The sequence below is a fragment of the Chlorocebus sabaeus genome, chromosome 24, assembly GCF_047675955.1.
Source record: "Chlorocebus sabaeus isolate Y175 chromosome 24, mChlSab1.0.hap1, whole genome shotgun sequence".
NCBI lineage: Eukaryota > Metazoa > Chordata > Mammalia > Primates > Cercopithecidae > Chlorocebus > Chlorocebus sabaeus.
In genome coordinates, this window is record NC_132927.1 from 49,825,034 (window position 1) to 49,839,331 (window position 14,298).

A 14,298-nucleotide genomic window follows, 5' to 3' on the forward strand; every position below is an offset into this window, starting at 1 on the left:
TTATCATCTCAGTTTCTGTGGGTCAACCCTCTGGCTTTGGGTCTCTTATAAGACCACAGTCATCTCAAGCTCACCTGGAACAGATCTGCTTCCTACCTCACTCACCTGGTTATTGTTGGCAGGACTCACTTCCTAAAGCCTTGGTTCCCCAGGAGCTGTTGGCCAAAAGCCTTCCTTGGTGCCCTGCCTCATGGACCTCTTCGTAGAGCATCTCACAACATGGCAGCTTACTTCATCAGTGCAAGCAAGCAAGAGCAAGAGAGAGGGCTCACCAGAGAGAGTAATAGAAAAACAGAAGGCACAGTCTTTTGTAATCCAATCACAGATGTGACATCCCATCACTGGTGCCACATCCTGTGAGTTAGTAGTAAGTCATTACGTCCAGCCCACACTCAAGGAGGTTACACAAGGATGTAAAGACCAGCAAGAGGATCATTCGGAGCTATTTTAGAAGCAGCCTACTGTAAGATAATAATAATATTTAGGGTTTGTTTAAAATTTAAATTTGAGATTACATGGCGGCAGCTACTTGGGAGGCTGAGGTGGGAGGCTCACTTAGGCCAGGGGCGTTTGAGACCAGCTTGGGCAACATAGTGAGACTCCTCCATCTCTTAAAAAAAAAAAAAAAAGAAATATATGTGTTTATTTTTTAATATACAAAAATCAAATTAGAGAATATGTTCAATTCAGAGCCAGCATGTTATGTAATATATAACTGTTATATATAATAACTATTATTACCATTAATATTATTGAGTATATAGTGGCTGGTTTTCTCCCCTAGCTCCTAGAAAGAACCCTTTTATGAGGAGTAAATGAAATAATATATATAATTCAGGACCCTGACATGTAATAAATGCTCAATAATCATTAGTTATTGTTAACTAATGCTGGGTGCCGTGGCTCACACCTGTAATCCCAGCACTTTGGGAGGCCGAGGCAGGCGGATCACGAGGTCAGGAGATCGAGACCATCCTGGCTAACACGGTGAAACCCTGTCTCTACTAAAAATACAAAAAAATTAGCTGGGCATGGTGGCGGACACCTGTAATCCCAGCTACTCAGGAGGCTGAGGCAGGAGAATGGTGTGAACCTGGGAGGCGGAGCTTGCAGTGAGCTGAGATGGTGCCACTGCACTCTAGCCTGGGAGACAGTGAGACTCTGTCTCAAAAAAAAAAGAAAAAAAAATTATTAATAAATGTGTGATATTTGATACTCTCTCCAAGCTACTGGAAGGAAATACTATGAACTCTCATTACTTTTCCAGGGTGGCCTTATTTCCATATATTTTGTTCAGTTTTTCCATTAGCACCCTATACTCGCCAGAGCACAATTCCAGATTTGGGGTTCATAAAATATGACCACCAAAGCCATAACACAGTCTAATTTCCTGCCTGCCCTATACCAAGAAGGGTATTCCCAAAACCAGTAAAATGGGCTAATTATGGCCGCACCTCCTACATGCACATGAGCCTGGCCCTAATCAGAATCCAGAGAGAAGGGATTGTGCCTGGGAGAATGACCAGAGACTTGGCTATGTGACCTTTGTCTCTTTCAAAATATGGTCATCATTGTGCAGTCTACTGAGTCAATCCTCAACTAAGAATGAGAGAAAGAGGGACCTACACATTGCCTACAGATGGGATAAGAGTGTCCAAGAAGACGTTTTCACACCTGGGTTGGAAGTAGTAAGAACCGATAAAAGTAAAGAGCAATTTTGCAATTAGAAAGTTGGAAGAGAGAGTCCAGTTTGCAACATGAAAGAAAGATCACTAAGAGGCTGGAGTCACCCTTAAGGGCTGGGTTGAAGCTGTCTTCCTTATAAAGGTGGAGGATATTGAGGGTTGGCCTGTGGCCAGGAAAAATGAGGAACTATAATCAAGAAAACCCCATTATTTTGGCCTTGAGTCATTTTCAGGGCTCACCCATAATTATTACATAAGAAAGACAGAAAAAACAAAAACTTCCTAAAGTGTAAATGATCCTTAAACTAAAAACACTGTAGAAATACAAAGATCCAGGCTGGGTGTGGTGGCTCATGCCTGTAATCCCAGCACTTTGGGAGGCTAAGGCGGGCAGATCACCTGAGGTTGGGAGTTCGAGACCAGCCTGACCAACATGGAGAAAACCCGTCTCTACTAAAAATACAGAATTAGCCGGGCGTGGTTGCACATGCCTGTAATCCCAGCTACTTGGGAGGCTGAGGCAAGAGAATCACTTAAACCTGGGAGGCGGAGGTTGCGGTGAGCCAAGATAGCACCATTGCACTCTAGCCTGGGCAACAAGAGCGAAACAATGTCAAAAAAAAAAAAAAAAAAGAAGGAAGGAAGGGAGGAAGGAAAGAGAGAGAAAGAAAGAAAGAGAAAGATCTAAGTCTTTGCAACTTATCTGTCTCTCTCTCTTTCTGTCTCTGTCTCTGTTTCTTCTTCTCTCGCCCATATTTACACATGTTCTTTCATTTCTTTTCCACACAGAAGAAAACTACCCTTACAAGGAAATGCCTTGGGATCCTCTAGGCTGGGATTGTTTTCAGATCAGAAATCATCTTCTCTCAGCTGTCTCCACTGTAGTGCTACAGGATTAGAGCTCAGTATTCACAGATAATGACAGTTTACACCTCTCCCTCTAAATCAGGTCACCTGTGCAGCTGTATTTTACAGCGTTCGAATGATTTTCTGCGCTGCACTAGCCCCGGCCCTTTCTTCTCCCGAAATGTTCTCAAACATTACCAGATTTGTACACAGAAAGGCTCAAAGCAGAAGTTACTGGGAAAGTTCTGTAAACATGAAGAGGAGATGTACACCAATATCAAGTTCCTCTTCCTGTTACTCTGGTTTTCTCTCCTTCCTATTCTGTGTTTCCTCTGTGTCTGAGACAGAGGAGACTTGTATGTTTCCATACCTGTTAATAGCCAGAGATAACTTTGTTCTGCCCCTTGGCAGGTGAGTGGATTTCAGAAGGGAAAGATAGGGTAAAGAGATGAGGGCTCGCCCCCAGGAAGTCTGACTATACAATAGGAATGGTGTATTTATTTATTCAGCCCTTTCCTACACTGCAGTCAAAGCAGCAGCCATTTCATTTTACTCTCAGGATGTGTATTTAGTGGTAAGCTTTCTTTCTTTTCCTGTTAGTTTCCTGCAAAAGGACATCAGTGTCTTCCTCATTGGAGCAGCTGATAAGAAGGATGTTGTTGCTTAAATGGAGACAGAAAAACATATTTCCTATCACAGACCCAGGCCATCCCAAGGGCATGGAGAATTAGACCAGATTGTGGAAATAATGGAAGAACCTGATTTTCATGCCTGTTTCCCTGGTGCCATCTTCTTCCCTGAAATACTCTGCAATAATTACGCCTTCCACTTAAGCAGGATTTCACACTTTTCCAAAGTAGCATCACGTTGTACAGAAGCAGAGTTGGCTGCACTGTAGTTGGCATAGCCGATTAGTTACTTTGGAGGGTTTATATGAAGAGGCAACTTTGGGTTTAACTTTAAGTTTTGGGGAACTCATATAAATAGCATAGGTTTACCCTAAGTTGGATTCCATTTGCTAGCTCCTTCCTATCCTACAGACCTCATCTTCAAAGGTACTATTACAGGGGAAGCTTTCTGATATCCCTCTTCCAGCCACACTGGGTTGGGTGCCCCTCTTATACACACTGCACTTCCACTTTGGATACAAATATCCCATGGGTAAACTTGCTCAGTGCCTATCCATCCAGCAACACATCGGCACTATAATACCAGGGACAACAACCTTCCTGCTCGTAGCTGCCTAGCATAGGGCCTGGCCCACAGTAGTTCACTAAATATTTAGTGAATGAATGAGTGAGTCAGGAATTGCCTCTAGGAGCAGCCTTACCACGTGACACAATCACTTATTTTGGGGTGGTGCTCTGGGAGTTATAAAAAAGGCATGTGCTAATTATCACATAATGATCACCAGTGGTTATAGTAATTAGTAGGCAAAAGCACAGTGGTGGAGTATGACTAAAGAAAGGTCTCCACCAGGTTGGGGGCTATCCTTGCACTCTGAATTTGGAATCCCACTGCCCATCTCTCTTGGACTCCTGTGGACAGGGTCATTCCTTTGGGAAATTCTGTTTGGAGTTGCCAACACTGGGGAATAGGGAGAATTAAGCTCCATTTCCCCAAATTCAGTGAAATCTTTCTGATATGAAAATTAAATTAAAGAACAAGGCCAGTGGTGGCCCTCTGCTGCTTTCCTTTCAGCCTCTGAGACAGATTTCCCCATCAAGGGTCTGCGCTGAGTCATCCCGCCTCCAGTAGAAATAAGTCAGCAGCACCCTGAGGATGGGTGATGGAGGCAAAGACTCATCCTGCTAATCTCCTCCTCCCACGGAGGCCGAGGTTCATGGTCTTGGCCCTCTCCCTGGGAACAAGAGGGCAACCCAAGAGAAAAGACTCTTCCTTCCCACTCCTCTCTCCCTTACAAGCTCATTGTCTGTGATTTCTCTTTCTTCTGCCAATGGAAGTAGAGGATGGAAATAGAGGAGGAGGAAGAAGAAACCAAAGGGCACAGGACTGTACTTTGCTGACTGGGGAGAGGTGGGACACATGGGTGGGGGGTATGAATTGGGATGAAGGATGACAAGACATGAAGAATCCTTGGAGGTTCTCCAACAATTCTCACATACAGGACAGCTAAGGCACAGCCCAGTTGCAGAGACACCAGGGAACCCAGAAATGTAAATAGTGGGAGGTGATGACAGCAAAGAAGCAGGCAGATCTGATACACAGGCCCCTACACAGAGCTACGCCCTGTGGGAGAACCACAAACTGCCTAAGACTAGGTAGCAAAGAGAGAGTGGGCGTTCAGTGTGAGACCTTGAATCAGAGGTTCACACTCTATATCTAGCTCAGTCTCCAATTTGTGGGGAGGACCCAGGTGAAAGATGAATGTCAGAGATGTGGCTTAATCAGCTGCCTATGGGATGGGCACATATTTGGGCGATACTTTGAAATCTCTAGATGAAAGGAAATGCCAGAAAAAGCTATCATTACTTTGAGGGCTGATCATAGAGCAGTCAGAGCATCTTTGAGCTCCTAGGAATCAGAGGCTACAGTATTTTCATCTTGGGCAGACCAATTCCTGAAGACCAGTTTTTAAAGAACATCAATTGAGAACAGGGTCAGTTGTGAGGTCCCTTAGGAATACAATCAGCAATCTCATCACTGGAGTATAGAAATTTCCAACTAGGCTCCAGCAAGTTATCTATGCAGACTGATTCTAGCCAGGCCTAACTTGCCTAGGGGGATGATGTACAGGCTGTGACCTGTTGACACTTCTCCTCCCTTTCTCTCCTCTCTTTCTCTCTTTCACATGTGCATAAGGCAACTTAGAAACATTAACTCACCAAAGAATACTTGGAGATTCCCAAATGATCACCCCAATTGTGGCTCTTCATCTCCAAACACTTAGCCTTTTTTTTTTTTTTTTTTTTTTTTTTTTTTTTTAAAGGAATGTGATGTGCTTAAACCAGATCTCTTTTCTTTCTATTTGGCAGGTACATAGGTACATAACCCTAGTATTTTCCTTCTCTGTTTATTTCCATCTATACTTTACTACAAATGCTTCCACTTGACTCCCTCCTCTGGTCTCTGTTCTATGAACCATCTAGATTATCATTCCAAATAAATATATTTGTGTTTGAGCCCTTAAATGCAAGAATATTTCCCTTCCTGGTCTCTCCAAAGCAAACAGGCTGACTAGACTGAGAACAGGACTTTAATCTAAGCTGGCAACAAGTGCTTACCTGTCCTGAATGACCTAAGCTGCAATCATCCTGGGTCACAATCATCAGAGGAACAGATATTATTTTTCTCCTATTACACAAAGTGGACAAAGGTTGTCTAGCTTGTGCAGAATGGATCTCTTGATAAAGCCAGAGCTCCTTGTGAACTAAGAAAAATCTCAAGAATGGGCTTGTGACTGCTAAGCAAACTCTGTGAGAGAGCTCAACCTATAATATTACAAATGGCATGGGTAAGATCAACATGAACTCATCTCTCAAATCCCCAAATCTTAGGTTTCAATGTCTCTTACAAAGTTCCAGGAGAGTTAAGCTTAGGACCAACATAAAGGAAGACTACTCCAAACTGTAGGTAGTAAATGCATGGCACTCATTACCCAGGGAAGGAATACAATCAGAATACAGGAAAAAAAAATCAGGGCACATTTATGAATTGCAGAGCCATATATGAGTAAAACTGGATGGATCTTGAACTACTCATTTTCAACCCTAGTCCTATGTGAAAGTCTCAGGTCTCTCTCCTAGTTCCTGGTATTCCAATTCAGTAGGTTGGAGTGGGGTCTGTATATTTTTGCAAAGCTCCCCCAAGTGATTCTGATTTATAACCAGGCTTGAGGACCACTGCTTGAATAACTTGAATAACTTTTAACCTGTTGGATAGGTCTGACCCAGCCTGGTCATCCTTACGGTCCTAATTGTCAAACTGCTTGGTTGATGAATGACAACTCAAATAGATACAGCTGGTATCCTTGCAACACGGGAACAGACTCCAGCGCAGTCATTAGACCCTGAATCTACAGATCAAATCAAGCAGTATAATAATCCTCTGGTCCCTGGCTCATTTGGAATCCTGTCCGAGATCTCTAAGTCTTTCCCACCTTAGGGATGAATCAGCGGAGGCGTTTAAAACAAGGTGCTACTTTTGGAAGGAAATATTCAGATTTGCTTATCAGAATAAGATGCAGATTTCTTTTTTTCTTTCTTTCTTTTTTTTTTCTTTCTTTCTTTTTTTTGAGTTGGAATCTCTTTCTTCACCAGGCTGGAGTGCAATGGCACGATCTCGGCTCACTGCAGTCTCCCCTTCCTGGGTTCAAGCGATTTTCCTGCCTCAGCCTCCCGAGTAGTTGGGATTACAGGCATGCACCACCACGCCCAGCTAATTTTTGTATTTTTAGTACAGATGGAGTGTCCCCATATTGGCCAGGCTGGTCTTGAACTCCTGACCTCAAGTGATCCACCTGCCTCAGGCTCCCAAATTGCTGGAATTACAGGCATGAGCCACCGCGCCCGGGCAGATGCAGACTTCTTTACATATTTCTCTCATGGCTCTTTTTGCACAATGTTTAACACAGTACTAGGAATTCATTTATTCAGTAAACATTTATTGATTAAAAATTAGATACATTCCCAATGCCAATAGTTTGTTTGCTGAGGATATAAATAATTAAATAAGGCAGTGATAAAACGGACCAGATGTGATCCCTAGTCTTTTAGTTACCCAATAAGCTTTCAGAAATATTCTTTTATCATAGTGGCTGGACACAGTGGAAAACTCTACCTAAGGGTCATCCTGCCCTCTTGGGAACACAACATTTAAGTTCTTTTGAAGACAGAGCTAACCTGGGGCCAAGAACAACTAAAAAAAGTGCCTACCTTTTCTTCTCAAATGTACCTACAGGTGAAGGTTAAAAATGAACTTCTGGCTGGGCGTGTTGGCTCAAGCCTCTAATCCCAGCACTTTGGGAGGCCGAGGCGGGCAGATCACTTGAAGTCAGGAGTTCAAGACCAGCCTGAGCAACATGGAGAAACCCCGCCTCTACTAAAAGTACAAAATTAGCAGGGCATGGTGGCACATGCCTGTAATCCCAGCTACTCGGGAGGCTGAAGCAGGAGAATCGCTTGAACCTGGGAGGCGGAGGTTGCAGTGACCCAAGATCGCACCATTGCACTCCAGCCTGGGTAACAAGATCGAAACTCCGTCTCAAAAAAAAAAAAAAAAAAAAAAAAAAAAATCTGGAGAATGAGAACTATGCTATATTCATCTTTGAATTTGTGGTACCAGGTACGGTACCTTGCACATAGTAAATGTTCAGTGTTTTCTTTTTTTTTTTTTTTTTGTGGCGGGGGTAGACAGAGTCTCGCTCTGTCACCTAGGCTGGAGTGGAGTGGCGCAATCTCGGCTCACTGCAACTTCTGCCTCCCGGGTTCAAGCGACTCCCCTGCCTCAGCCTCTCGAGTAGCTGGGGCTACAGGCGCCTGCCACCACATGCAGCTAATTTTTTGTATTTTAGCAGAGATGGAGTTTCACCGTGTTGCCCAGGCTGGTCTCGAACTCCTGAGCTCAGGCAATGCACCTGCCTCAGCCTCCCAAAGTGCTAGGATTACAGGCGTGAGCCACTGTGCCTGGTCCAGTGTTTTAAAATTTTAATTAATTAATTAATTTTAAGACAGGGTCTGGCTCTGTCACCCAGGCTGGAGTGCATTGGCCCTACCTCGGCTCACTGTAACCTCTGCCTCCTGAACTCAAGTGATCCTCCCACCTCAGGCTCTGAGTATATGGGCACTATAGGCACGTGCCATCATGCCTGGCTAATTATTTTTTATTTATTTATTTATTTTGGTAGAGATGGGGGTCTCACCATGTTGCCTAGGCTGGTCTCGAACTCTTGAGCTCAAGTAATCCTCCCACCTCGGCCTCCCAAACTGCAGTAATTGCAGGCATGAGCCACCACACCCAGCCTGTTCAGTGTTTTTGAATGAGTGAATGAATGAATGAAGCTGGAATCCCAGTTCTGCCACTAACTGTGTATCTTTGTACAAGTCACAGATTCTTTGTAACTTACTTTCTTTCTTTCTTTCACAGATTCTTTCTTCATGACTGGGATAATAACTACTTTGCTTATTTGTTGTTATGTGACTGGAAGTCATGTGTTCTAAGAATCATTGGCAGTTGGGCATGGTGGCCTGTAATCCCAACATTTTGGGAGGCTGAGATGGGAGGATCACTTGCGCCCACAAGTTTGAGACCAGCCTGGGAAACAGAGGGATACCTCATCTCCACAAAAAAAATTAAAAACTAGCTGGGTGCCGTGGTACATGCCTATAGTTCCAGCTACTGGGAAGGCTGAGGCAAGAGGATCATTTCAGCCCAGGAGGTCAAGCCTACAGTGAGCCATGATTGCAGCACTGCACTCCAGCCTGGGCGACAGAGTGAGACCCTGTCTCAAAAAAAAAAAAAGAAAAGAAAAAGAAAGAAAATTGGCACTTTGCCTGGCATTCAGCAGGTGCTCAACAAATGGTTGTGATGATGCTATATAGTTGTTACTCTGAGAACCGAGAAGCAGAAGCGTCCAAGAACCAACTTGTATGGTCAAAGTGACATCTAGTGGTAAAATTTTAGAACACACACCAAAAGCACAGTCCATTGCTGGTTTGATATTTAAATTGAGAAATGACTAGGAACTAACAGGGCACCTGATTTACATAAGTACAGTAACATTATTTAATTCTCACCAGTGATTTTCTTTTTTCTTTCTTTTTTTTTTTTTTTTTTTTGAGACGGAGTCTCGCTTTGTTGCCGAGGCTGGAGTGCAGTGGTGCGATCTCGGCTCACTGCTACCTCCGCCTCCCAGGTTCAAGCAATTATCCTGCCTCAGCCTCCCATGTAGCTGGGACTACAGGTGCCGGCCACCATGCAAGGCTAATTTTTGTATTTTTAGTAGAAATGGGGTTTCACCTTGGTCAGGCTGGTCTCAAACTCCCAACCTTAGATGATCCGCCCACCTCAGCCTCCGAAAGTGCTGGGATTACAGGCGTGAGCCATCGCGCCTGGCTTCACCGTGATTTTCAACCCTGGATGCATATTAGAATGACATGTGAAGCTTTAAAAATCTACTCGTGTCTGGATCTCACCCTTGGAGACGCCGATTTAAGTTGCAGGAGGTGTGACTCAGGCTGTGACATTTTTAAACTGCGATTTTAACATGCAACCTGGTTGGGAACCACATGCAAGAGACCCATGAGATAGTCTTCTCGTTTTGCAATTGATGAAAGTAAAAGTCAGAAGAATAAAGTAAGTTGCACAAACTCACACATTTATTATTAGCAGTAGGTAACTTGAACTTGCGTCTACCATTTTCCCGCAATACCATATTGCTTTGCAGAGGCTTTTGGAAGTCTGATGTGCTCCACTTAGTTTCTGCGTGGGGGAGTCTCAAACTCAGAAGCATTAGGGAATTGCATGGTGCTGTGAGCTGAAGCCCTCCAAACAACAGTTTGGTGTTGATGGGATAGTGTGGTCTAATGAAGGCACTAACTGCCTGATCCTCTCTCCAGATTCTTTTTTTTAAGACAAGGTCTTGCTTTGTTGCCTAGGCTGGAATCCAATGGCATGATAATAGCTCACTGTAGCCTTGAACTCCTGGGCTCAGCTAGGACCAGAGGCACATGCCACCATGCCCAGCTATCTTTGTATTTTTTGTAGAGATGGGGTTTTGCCATGTTGCTCAGGCTAGTATTTTTTATGTTTTGTAGAGATGGGGGTCTCCCTCTGTTGCTATACACATTCATGCATTCATGTCAATTTCGATTTTTTTAACATTATTTCAAAAGAAACTCATTGTAATTGTTTGTGTTTTAAAAAAAATGATAACTTGCCTGGGTGCAGTGGCTCACGCCTGTAATCTCAGCACTTTGGAAGGCTGAAGCGAGTGGATTACTTGAGGTCAGGAGTTTGAGACCAGCCTGACCAACATGGCAAAACCCATCTACACTGAAAATACAAAAATTAGCTGGGCATGGTAGTGGGTATCTGTAATCCCAGCTACTCAGGAGGCTGAGGCAGGAGAATGGCTTGAACCTGGGAGGTGGAGGTTGCAGTGAGCCAAGATTGTGCCACTGTACTCCAGCCTGGGCGACACAATACGACTCTGTCTCAAAAACAAACAAAAAAACCTTAAGCATACACATTAAAAATCTACCAAAACTTTTTAAAATTCAGTTTTGGCACTTCATTTTTAAAATTATAACTGGGGTCTCAAAAAAGAGTAACCAGGCCAGGCGCGGTGGCTCACGCCTATAATCCCAGCACTTTGGGAGGTTGAGGCGGGCGGATCACGAGGTCAGAAGATCGAGACCACCCTGGTTAACACGGTGAAACCCCGTCTCTACTACAAAAATACAAAAAATTAGCTGGGTATGGTGGCGGGCGCCTGTAGTCCCAGCTAGGCAGAAGAATGGCATGAACCCGGGAGGTGGAGCTTGCAGTGAGCCGAGATCGCGCCACTGCACTCCAGCCTGAGGAACAAAGACTCCGTCTCAAAAAAATAAATAAATAAAGGACTAACCAGATTGCTCTTGACCTCTGAAAGGCTCTGTTGCTGCCTCCAACAAGAAAAGCCCATTTTATCCAATTAGACAACAAATTCCCAAAGTCAGAAAAAACACGTGATATTTGCTGGCATATCCATGGTGACTACTAATTATGTATTTGGTAAATGTTTGCTGACAATATAGCCCATCAAAAAATGATGGGAAGGCCGGGTGCGGTGGCTCATGCCTGTAATCCCAGCACTTTGGGAGGCTGAGGCAGGTGGATCACTTGAGGCCAGGAGTTTGAGACCAGCTTGGCTAACATAGTGAAACCCCATCTTTACTAAAAAAAATTAATATTAGCTGGGTGTGGTGGCTCACACCTGTAATCCCAGCTACTCAGGAGGCTGAGGCACGAGAATCACTTGAAAACCAGAGGCAGAGGTTGCAGTGAGCCTAGGTTGCAACACTGTACTCCAGTCTGGATGAAAGAGCAAGAAACTCTGTCTCTTAAAAAATAAAAAAGAAAGAAAGAAAGAAACGATGGGACAGGTGGGGGAGAGGAAATTCTAACAGAGGTGCTTTCCTTCTGACCCACAACCCCCACTTTGCTGTTGGTCTGGCTGACGTGGTTCACGAGGGGGATGGTAACTTAGATGGAACGTGTAAACCAATGGAAACATGAATCTTGATTGAAAAATGAAAAATTTATCTAGATCCTGACTAAGGGAAGGTCGGCATGTTTCTCCCACATGCTGGCCCAAACAGAAGCTTTCTTTTATGGCAGGATAGGGATCAGTCCCTTGTCTAATCAACCAGTGGAGTTAATGAGTGTGGCAGAAGCAAGGTAGAGGAAAGATGACAAAAGGAGCAATGAAAAGGAAACACCTGACACATTTATCTTTGTGAAAAGTGAGAATCGCCTGTAAATGCCTCAGCTAGGAAGGACAAGTAGGGCCCTTTATAAAGGATTTGTGGAACTTCTGGAGTATTTTCTCATTACATTTTGTTAATAGATTAACAAGTCTGGGCGTGGTAGTTCATGCCTATAATCCTAGCACTTTGGGAGGCCGAGGCAGGTGGAGATTCACTTGAGGTCAGGAGTTGGAAACCAGCTTGGCTATCATGGTTAAACCCTGTCTCTACTAAAAATACAAAAAATTATCTGGGCATGGTGGTATGTGCCTATAATCCCAGCTACTTGGGAGGCTGGGGCAGGAGAATCGCTTGAACCTGGGAGGCGGAGGTTGCAGTGAACTGAGATCATGCCACCCTGACTCCAGACTGGACAACAGAGCAAGACTCCACCTCAAAAAAAAAAAAAAAAAGATTAACAGAAACATGGCGGGGCACAGTGACTCATGCCTGTAGTTCCAGCACATTAGGAGGGCAGATCACTTGAGCCAGGAATTTGGGACTGACCTAGGCAACATAGCGAGACCCCATCTCTACAAAAAATATAAAAATTAGCCAGGCATTGTGGTGCATGCCTGTGGTCCCATCTACTGAGGAGGTTGAGGTGGGAGGGTCACTTGAGCCCAGGAGATTGAGGTTGTAGTGGGCCGAGATCTCACCACCACACTTCAGCATGGGCAACAGAGTGAGAATCCGTCTCAAAAACAAAAACAAAAACACAAAAAAACAAAACCGTGATGGTAAGGAGAGCAGATGCCTGCCTCTCTGTGGTGAAGAAACTTGCGAACTACTGTGAAAACAGGAGAGGGGAAAGGAACTGTCATGGACTCTTGCTGAGCTCCTTCCTTCCCCCAGCCTTTTCTCCCTTCCCTCCCTTTACCTGGAAGGTCCTCCCTACTCCTCTCTGCCTAAATCTTGTGCCCTCTCAGATCCAACGCAAATTTGCATGTCTCCATGACGACTTCTGCCCTCCTTCCCTGAACTCCTACAGCACATCTGCTGTGTACCACACAATTCTCACTAAATTAAGCATATTGTCTTTGAAAGGTTCTTGTGTGTCTGTCTTCTAAAACCCCTTGTAAACTCCTCGAGGACAAGGGCCACTTCTTCTGCTGCTGCTCCGTCTCCCACAGTGCTGATGGCCTAACAGACCCTCTGTATGGTCTTGCTGGCTGACTGACTGAAGGGTTCAGTTAGGCTCCCTTGCCAGCAAAGCGAAGAGTGCACAATAAAGTCCTTTCACTATGAAATGACAAATTCAAAGATAGAGGGGCTGAGAAAGTGCTCATACAGAATTATTCATTGTCTTGAATGTCTCATAGTAGCCAGATCCCAGAATCCTCAGGTTGGATGAGGAAGTAACTTTGATCCATGTGATAGTGCTTTTTAGATTAGTATTTCACTTAGAAGGAAAGTAACTCATTCCATGGGTTACATGAGTCAAGGAAAGGGAAGAGTTTCTGTTACGAAGTTAACTCATATCCCCAAAGATTCCCTTCACTGTGTTTCATAGCAGTTAGGAATTTATAGGAGAAAATATTACGCTCACGTTCTCTCTCTCTCTCTCTCTCTCTCTCTCTATATATATATATATATATATATACACTGAGATGGTGGAGTCTTACTCTGTGTCTCAGGCCAGAGCGCAGTGTCAGGATCTCGGCTCACTGCAACCTCCGCCTCCCAGGTTCAAGTTATTCTCCTGCCTCAGCCTCCCAAGTAACTGGGATTACAGGTGCCTGCCACCACGCCCCGCTAATTTTTGTATTTTTAGTAGAGACGAGGTTTCACTATGTTGGCCAGGCTGGTCTCGAAATCCTGACCTCAGGTGATCCACCTGCCTCGGCCTCCCAAAGTGCTGGGATTACAGGCGTGAGCCACCATGCCTGGCCTTGCCTTTTATATTTTTCACAGTAACAGTGCCATGGGAAGAGAGGATGTGATTAGGGGAAGAAAAAAGGGGAGAGGTTCACGTTGTCTTTATTTTCATTAACGAATATCTCAAACATTTTAGGGTGTAATGTAAACAGTAATCAGTATTTAGGAAAGGAAGCTGGATTCACACTATTTGGAAATCTGGGTCTTTCCTCCTCCATGGCAATTTTTGGGTATCATGTGCTCTTACAGAATCCCATCTTATGATATAGATTCAGTTTACAGCTGTTCTATGATCCGCCTGAGTATTTCAAATATTAAGTACATTGAGGCTCATCAGAATTGCTAATTGGCCTTGTGAAACTGTGGAGTTGTTTCCCAGAGGTAGAGATGCATTCACACCCACCCACACAAAAGGGGAAATG

At 44.2% G+C, this 14,298-nt stretch overlaps 1 protein-coding gene across 1 annotated transcript in view; it reads right to left on the reverse strand.

Moving 5' to 3' along the window:
* NUMB (NUMB endocytic adaptor protein) overlaps positions 1-274 on the reverse strand; it is a 190,552-nt gene extending 190,278 nt beyond the window's left edge. Inside the window, exon 1 of the mRNA XM_073011136.1 lies at positions 106-274. The gene's annotated coding sequence lies outside the window, so the exon portion shown is untranslated. The remainder of the gene's footprint in view (positions 1-105) is intronic.
* Between the last annotated feature and the right edge of the window lie 14,024 nt (positions 275-14,298).